The sequence below is a fragment of the Cherax quadricarinatus genome, chromosome 50 (genome assembly GCF_038502225.1).
Source record: "Cherax quadricarinatus isolate ZL_2023a chromosome 50, ASM3850222v1, whole genome shotgun sequence".
Lineage (NCBI taxonomy): Eukaryota > Metazoa > Arthropoda > Malacostraca > Decapoda > Parastacidae > Cherax > Cherax quadricarinatus.
Window position 1 is genome coordinate 28,411,222 of NC_091341.1, and position 9,310 is coordinate 28,420,531.

Here is a 9,310-nt window from a genome sequence, read left to right on the forward strand (position 1 = left end):
ATTTCCCCTACTTTGAGCTCCATTTCTAGGTTCTTTTTATAGTAAAATCAATGAAAATCACCTCTATTTCTATAATATGTTTTCCATTCTATCAAATGAGACCAAGAAAACGAGAATACAACCATAAATACTATACGAAAATAGACCACAAAGTCGGCATTTTAATTAAAAAAAAAAGGTCGGAGTTTTTTTTTCTCATTATGCACTGCGTGCTCCAGGATTTTTTTTATATGGTGCACACTGACCACACAGACCCATTCTCTCACATGTGGGCTTACCAGCTTTCTCCTGCTTGATTTGAAGCCGCTAGAATTTAAGAGTATATATACGTCAAACACGGTACCTCGTAAGACGTATATATACGGCCGCGACAGTCAAAGGGTTAAGGTTAGCCTGAGCTAGTTTGTCCAATACCCTGTCAAGTTTCTCGAGATGTGTCGAGACATCTTGCGACACGACTGAGATCATCTAGGTAGACCATGAGTGTGCCACCTAGGAGAGTATGGAAAATTGTCATCAAACGGCTGAACATGCTCGAGCTTCCGCACAAGCCAAAGGGCATCCTCCTGAACTGGTAATGACCAATTGGCATAGAGAAAGCTGTCAACTCTTTGCTCTGGTCATCGAAGGGGATCTGCCAAAACCCTTGAAGATCACGAGTCAAAAAGACCTTATTATCACCGATGTTCTGCAACAGGTTGTTCAGAACTAGCAACGGAAATCAGTCTGGGATTGTACACGCATTCAGTTTCCTGTAATTGATAACAGGGCATCAGGTTCCATCTTTTCTGGGAACCAGGATGAGAGGAGCATTCCACGGGGAATTGGACTCCTCAATAACTCCATCATGGAGCATCCTTGTAATGAGTTCTTCAGCGAAAACTCTTTGCGCATGCGGCAGGCGATACACAGGTACATAAGTGGGTTTAGCACCTTTGTCAAGCGGAATACGGTGAGAAATAAGTGGGGTCAAACCCATGGACTCACCATCTACAGTGGACCCCCGCATAGCGACTTTAATCCGTGCAAGAGGGCTCATTGTTATGCGAAATGATCGGTATGCGAATGAATTTTCCCCATAAGAAATAATGGAAATCAAATTAATCCGTGCAAGACACCCAAAAGTATGAAAAAAAAAATTTTTACCACATGAAATATACATTTTCCTACACACAAAGAGAAGGATACATGCACACTAGTAGAGTAGTACATGCACAATATATATTGTGCATGTACTACTCTACTAAATGAAGAATAAATGACACTTACCTTTATTGAAGATGCAGCAATGACTGATGAGACACTGTGTCCTGGGAGTGCCTTTTCCTCCTGAGTACTGTAGGTCCTGTTTGGCATTTTCTTCCAGAACAGGCCTTATCACACTGTGTATGCCACTATGATTCTTAAATCTCTCAAACCAACCTTTGCTGGCTTTAAATTCACCAATATGAGCACTAGTTCCAGGCATTTTTCCCTGTTCACCTGGGTGTTAGTCGACTGGTGTGGGTTGCATCCTGGGAGACAAGATTAACCCTTTGAGGGTCGACAGGCCCTCTCCGAAACTCGTTCTCAGGGTCGGCCAAATTTAAAAAAAAAAAAAATTATTTTCTCTTATGAAAAGACAGAGAATCTTTTCCCGATCATAAAGACACCAAAAGTTTGAAATTTGATAGAAAACTTACGGAATTATGCTCTCGCAAAGTTAGCGGTCTCGGCGATGTTTACGCATCGGCGATTTTGCCCACTTTGAGCCCCATTTTCGGCCAATTTCACTGTACTAGTCGACAAAAAACATGAATATTTCGCTAGAACTCCATTTTTTTTATCGAATGGGTGCAAGAAACCACCCATTTATAAATTCAACTATCCAGTACAGTGGTCAGAATTTAGCAATTTTGCCAATTTCACACAAATTTCAAAAGATGCCAATTTCGGAATAGGGTCCAGAATAAACAAGAAAGACATTCCTGGCACTAAAATGACATTTCCTCTAGTCATTAGTCACGTCTCAAGGCCCCTCTTATATTCTTTTGCTTTCCACTTTGAATTTTTATTCTCACAAAAAATATAAGATTTACTGTTATGCAGACTACTGCATTAGTGTAAAAAATGGTATAAATATTATTGGTGCACTTGTGAAAGAATATTAGACCCACCAGTTGACGTGTATTGCACGCTTGGCACGATTTGTTTACTTTTGAAGTTTGGTAAAAATCGAACATTTCTGCTACTTTGAGCTCAATTTCAAGGCACCTTTCATTGTAAAACCAGTCAAAATCATCTCAATTTCAGTAATATGTCTTCCATTCTATAAAATGAGACCAAGAAAACTAGAATACAACAATAAATACCATACGAAAATACACTGCAAAGTCGCTGATTTATTAAAAAAAAATGGTCAAAGTTTTTTTTTTCTCATTATGCACTGTGTGCTGCAGGATTTTTTTTAGACTGTGCACACTGACCACATAGACCCATTCTTTCATATGAAGGCCTACCAGCTTTCTCCCACTAGATTTGAGGCCGCTAGAATTTATGAGTACTAGTACGTCAAAAACCCCTACGCGTAAGACGTACTAGTACGACGAAAACCCTCAAAGGGTTAAGGACCCCAATGGAAATAAGTTAGACAGTCTTCGATGACACTGACTTTTTTGGGTTATCCTTGGTGGCAAATCCTCTGGGGTTAATTGTTTCTTGGTATTCTCAATAAGCCACACCAACAACAGTGCTACAGCAGCAGCAGCAGCAGCAGCAGCTGACAGTGCTACAGCAGCAGCAGACGATGCTACAGCAGCAGCAGACGATGCTACAGGAGCAGCAGACGATGCTACAGCAGCAGCAGACGGTACTACAGCAGCAGCAGCAGCTGACGGTGGTACAACAGCAGCAGCAGCTGACAGTGCTACAGCAGCAGCAGACGATGCTACAGCAGCAGCAGACGATGCTACAGCAGCAGCAGACGGTACTACAGCAGGAGCAGCAGCTGACGGTGGTACAGCAGCAGCAGCAGCAGCAGCTGACGGTGCTACAGCAGCAGCAGCTGACAGTGCAGCAGCAGCAGCAGCTGATGGTGGTACAGCAGCAGCAGCAGCAGCAGTAGCTGTACCACCAATAGTAGCGATGGTTGATTGGGGTTTATTATACAACCTGGCCAGCTCGGAGACACGCACTCCACTTTCATACTTATCAATAATCTTTTTCTTCATCTCTATAGTAATTCTCACCCTTATTGCTGTAGGGTTGGCACTAGAAGCTTCCTTGGGGCCCATGGTCACTTATTTTGCAGATAAAATCGCCAAAAACACTGTAATAATACGAAATGTTCTGATTGCATGCTTGGATGTTACCGCGGAGGCTGGCTGGTAAACAATGCCACCGGCGGCACATGTGAGGCTGGCTAAGGGCGCACATTGGACGCGTCTCGGACGAAGAACGGTGAGCGGGTTTTTGAGTGGTATGCGAGGCAAAATTTTTGCGATAAAAGCGAGCGGTATGCGGATTGAACGTTATGCGATGCGTACGGTATGCGGGGGTCCACTGTAATGCGACTGCAGAACATGCACAATTGAGAACCTGGAGAAGTTTTGGAACCTCTTCAGGATAGTCTGTCATAGCTAGATCATCTTCCTGCACTGGCCGGGTGTCGGAAGAGTCAGCAGCAGACTCACCTGGGAGAACTGCACTTATGAGGAGGTCAGCTCAGACTTCACCCTCCAGTCTCAACAGGAGAGGGAATCTGACAAGATCGACAAGTGAGGTATCCTTCCGCAGGGGAAATTCTCGACAGTGTATGTTGACAACCAGGACTTGCAACTTACCACATTGCACTGTGTGCAAGGACGGTTCAAGGGAGAGGCCCTTGACTCTGCACGTGTCATTGTTGACCAGCACATGATCTCCTTCAAAAGCTCTGCTCACGTACACCATAACAGGAGTGAGCGAGTTAGCTGACAAAGTGATGTCATACTTTGTATAAGCGGTAACTCTGCTCGTTGATGCCATGACATGAGTCAGACAGTTGCCTGCCGACAGGGAGACTGTGGCTTGACAACTGCTGTTCTCTACATCAACGCTAGAGTTAGAGTGAAGGTTAGACTGGGCATCCCCAATGTGGGTTTCACTGGTAACTAAGTGCTGATGGCCAGGAGGTGATGAGAAACAAGCTCTCTTATGAGGTTGATCAGGACAAGAGGCCGACCTTGGGGAAAATGTGCTACAGAAACCATCGGTTTCCAACGATTCCAGAAGCTGGGAGCGCTTGAGGTTTCTAAACCTGTATTCCCTGGAACGCAGGAGGGAGAGATACATGATTATATACACCTGGAAAATCCTAGAGGGACTAGTACCAAACTTGCACACGAAAATCACTCACTACGAAAGCAAAAGACTTGGCAGACGATGCACCATCCCCCCAATGAAAAGCAGGGGTGTCACTAGCACGTTAAGAGACCATACAATAAGTGTCAGGGGCCCGAGACTGTTCAACTGCCTCCCAGCACACATAAGGGGGATTACCAACAGACCCCTGGCAGTCTTCAAGCTGGCACTGGACAAGCACCTAAAGACAGTTCCTGATCAGCCGGGCTGTGGCTCGTACGTTGGTTTGCGTGCAGCCAGCAGCAACAGCCTGGTTGATCAGGCGCTGATCCACCAGGAGGCCTGGTCACAGACCGGGCCGCGGGGGCGTTGACCCCCGAAACTCTCTCCAGGTAAACTCCAGGTAATACTCCGAGACAGAGTAGCACGTAGTGGATCCTAAGCGTACGCCCCAGGACACATCCACTCCATTGAAATCTGCTTTCCACTCAGCTGGATCTAAGCGGATCCTAAGGTCTGCCATAGTCTTAAACCCAATAAGCAGGTCGCCAGGGACAACAATATCATCAACGACTAAGAATTTTGCAGACAGCTTGTGACTCCAGACAACAAATTCTAACGTTATACATCCACGAACCATCAGAGGACTACCTGAGACTCCTCTCAAGGTCTGAATGAAAGACAGCTCTGTCAACATGGCCACATGAAGGCCGATGTCATGGAAGAGAGTGGAACGAACGATGTTAACCACTGAACCTGTATCGAGGAAAAGCTGAACAGGCTTACGGTGAACAGTAGACTCAACGAGCAGTCCACACCGGTTGTCATACTGAACGTGAAAGCATGACAGGCCGATGAAATCCCTGGAGTCATGGCTGCGAGGGGCTCAATGCTTGTTGGCGAGGCTTGACCTGGAAGGTATGGTATAAGTCTCGGCAACAACGTCAGGGTGCTGTTTCCACACTGTCGGCAAGCATATCACTGCCCAGGGCGGCGAACGCATTGCAGACAGGGGCGGAATACAGCAACTCCGACAGGGTTACTACTTCCTTTGCTGATTTCTCAGATGCGCCTCTTCCCCTGAACTAGTGGAAGGGCTCCTGCTAGCATGTGCTCTGTGCAATGAATGCTTGCCCTGCTGTGCTAACAGCATACTTCGCAGCTTGTAGCACTCATTAGAGGTATGACCTGAAGTGTTATGGTACATGCAAACTCCTTCTCGATACTGTTCGTGGGGACGGTGACGGTTACCTCGCAGGGACTTAGGTTTGTAACATTCGGATCGGTAATGCCTGCATTTGCCGCAATTAAAGCAAGTCACCATGCACTTAGCAGGTGGAGCTGGAGGTGGTGTGTGCTGGTGATGTTTTACCTTGGTCCTGGAAGTCAGTGAGAGTTTCTTTGTTTTAGACCAACTGTTCTTACTAGAATCACTATTTGTATTCGGCCTATTGTTAGTAGTACTGGGTTTGGTAACCTTGAGGACTGGCTGTCTGACAGCTGCGGCGAAAGTGACCTCCTGCTTTGCCTGTGGCATCGCTGTGGTTGATGCCGGAAGGACCGGCAAGGGATCATCAGCAAAGCGGCAAACCTTGCCTTTCTCGGCAGGTGGCTTGACGGCATCGATGGCATCATATGCACCCAGGACTGTGTGCCTGGGGCCGAGCCCTAATGTATCAATGGCCCCCTGGAGACTAGGTGGGAGCATCCCTCCGCATGATGCCTATGGCGAGCATCGGGATGATGTCTTTTACCTTGATACTATCATCGTCAGTCACCCACTTAGTAGAATGTATCGCATCACCGAAATCTTTAGCAGCTTACTCAAAATGGCAAATACAAGCCAGGGGGCTTTTGTGCCTGTACTGACACTCTATCAAGAGGCTGGTTAAAATCTCAAGGTAGTGGCACTGACGACTACGCTGAAAATAGCGTCTAAATTCCTCCTTAAGCGCATTCGAAGACTGAATCTCACAAACACTTACTATGTTGTCTCTTAACGTGCTAGTGACACCCCTGCTTTTCATTGGGGAGATGTTGCATCGTCTGCCGAGTCTTTTGCTTTCGTAGCAAGTGATTTTCATGTGCAAGTTTGGTACTAGTCCCTCTAGGATTTTCCAGGTGTGCATAATCATTTATCTCTCCCGTCTGCATTCCAGGGAGTACAGGTTCAGGAACTTCAAGCGCTCCCAGTAATTGAGGTGTTTTATCTCCATTACGCGTGCCATGAAGGTTCTCTGTACATTTTCTAGGGCGAGATCCACTGCTGCAATAGCAGAGGGGCTATCGTATTGAGCCTTAACGGTCGTCTCGACTGACTGCAGCCATGGCTCTAACCTATTTGAACGCCCGTCAAAAAGAAGGGTCGAATATGGATGATTAGCCAACCTACTTGTGGTCGAGACTCGAGCCACGGCTTGACCAACCATCAGGAGGGCTTTGCCCTCCTGCCATGTGGTCACAACAGCTGAGGCACCATTGGCGTCGGCAGGAACTGGACTAACGTGACAGCCACTGCGTGTGAATCATGACGTCAACTGTTCAAACGCAAGCAGATCACAAAGAAGGTAAGCAGATCAAAGCAAGAAATGGTATGCACTGGGCTACAACTCAACACAGAGTCAGAGAGAACACAGCACCATGGTGCTAGGTAAACTGCTTAGTGACTGAAATATTTTGAGCAAATCAACAACAAAAAAAATAGTAGTACACTCTGAAACACAAAATTAAAATTGTATGCAAGTGAATGAACTACAGGGGAGTACATAAAATGATGCTAAGGTTATTTAGCAATTGCATCAGTAGACTGGCAACAAAATTTATGATAAGTAGAACTGTAAGAACTGGTAGCAAAAGTTGCACAAAGTTAAAATAAATCAGGTATTACACAATACTGAACTGTGCTGCAAGGTTTCTCAATACACAGCAAAAGGTTGCAGGTGCTGGCAGTTGCAATTTGGAATGCAAAAAAAAAATAATTCACCTTGAGGGTGACAACAATGATATCAGAGTATGGAATATTACCAAAAAATCATAGAAATTCACTGTATCAAGAAATGCTATATTGCATATAAAATAAAATTAATAAAATGCAAATTATCAAATTCAATAATAAGGGCAATGGTTAACTGGTGTTAGCAGGGTGTAAACTGGTGTTAGCAGGGTGTACACTGGTGTTAGCAGGGTGTACACTGGTGTTAGCCGGGTGTACACTGGTGTTAGCAGGGTGTACACTGGTGTTAGCCGGGTGTACACTGGTGTTAGCAGGGTGTACACTGGTGTTAGCAGGGTGTACACTGGTGTTAGCAGGGTGTACGCTGGTGTTAGCAGGGTGTACGCTGGTGTTAGCAGGGTGTACACTGGTGTTAGCAGGGTGTACACTGGTGTTAGCAGGGTGTATGCTGGTGTTAGCAGGGTGTACACTGGTGTTAGCAGGGTGTACACTGGTGTTAGCAGGGTGTACACTGGTGTTAGCAGGGTGTACACTGGTGTTAGCAGGGTGTACGCTGGTGTTAGCAGGGTGTACACTGGTGTTAGCAGGGTGTACACTGGTGTTAGCAGGGTGTACACTGGTGTTAGCAGGGTGTACACTGGTGTTAGCAGGGTGTACACTGGTGTTAGCAGGGTGTACACTGGTGTTAGCAGGGTGTACACTGGTGTTAGCAGGGTGTACACTGGTGTTAGCAGGGTGTACACTGGTGTTAGCAGTTTCCCAAAAATGCACTCAATGACAAGGGCATAAACAATAGCAAAATGCAATACGCATTGGTGAAAAGGTACAGATAAACATAGATGTGGAGCAAATAAATGGGGACACAGGAGAAAATTTGAAGTGGCTACCTGGCTAGGCACAGATTGTATCACTACAGGTTGAATAAACACTCTGACTCTTAAGAACTTGAAAATTATACTTTAAAACACACTAACAAACAAAACTGTGCAGAGTTGTCAACAATCTGTTGCTAACTTGCAGCTGCAACTAACAAAACAGCACACAGGAATTACTTCCAAACTGTATATGAAAGAAAACTGTATAAATGATTAACACTGAACAATTTAAGTCAATGAGAACTGAGGTGCAAGATGAAGAATAATGTGCTGGACTAAAATGTGCAAAATAAATGTAGAAAATGTAAGAAGTCTGTTGATAAATGGCAAAATGTTGAAAGTGTGCACTGATAACTGAAACTGAACAATTCACTGAAAGTATGGCTTCAGCGATGACTGTATTGGTGATGGACAGTTAAATAATGTCACAATTATTAGGAAATGCTAGGTAAGTCACTGTTTACTTAACTTTATGTGTAGGTAAGAGGTGCTGAAGGTGCTGCAACTTTCAGTGATGTACTGGTAATACTACGCGCCTCGTAGCAATTGTAGACTGCTATGGGGCTTCAATGATGTAGGAAAAATTATCAGGATAGGCATGGGAAGAACGAATAACTCAGCGAAGGTAAAATGGGTGAGAAATTGTGACTAACTCTCCGAGAGCCGCCGCGCGAGGTTTGTTTACACTGGCAAGCGTGTCCGGGCGCGCTGACTGACTGCGGCTTCAGCACGCGGGGAGTTATTAAATGGAGAGTTAGAGGTATTACCTGGAGTTTACCTGGAGAGAGTTTCGGGGGTCAATGCCCCCGCGGCCCGGTCTGTGACCAGGCCTCCTAGTGGATCAGCGCCTGATCAACCAGGCTGTTGCTGCTGGCTGCACGCAAACCAACGTACGAGCCACAGCCCGGCTGATCAGGAACTGACTTTAGGTGCTTGTCCAGTGCCAGCTTGAAGACTGCCAGGGGTCTGTTGGTAATCCCCCTTATGTGTGCTGGGAGGCAGTTGAACAGTCTCGGGCCCCTGACACTTATTGTATGGTCTCTTAACGTGCTAGTGACACCCCTGCTTTTCATTGGGGGGATGGTGCATCGTCTGCCAAGTCTTTTGCTTTCGTAGTGAGTGATTTTCGTGTGCAAGTTCGGTACTAGTCCCTCTAGGATTT

General features: G+C 45.8%; 1 protein-coding gene across 1 annotated transcript in view; it reads right to left on the reverse strand.

Moving 5' to 3' along the window:
* Positions 1-8,858, reverse strand: part of LOC128695245 (alpha-mannosidase 2C1-like) — a 157,103-nt gene extending 148,245 nt beyond the window's left edge. Inside the window, exon 1 of the mRNA XM_070095363.1 lies at positions 8,802-8,858. The gene's annotated coding sequence lies outside the window, so the exon portion shown is untranslated. The remainder of the gene's footprint in view (positions 1-8,801) is intronic.
* Positions 8,859-9,310: the final 452 nt, after the last annotated feature.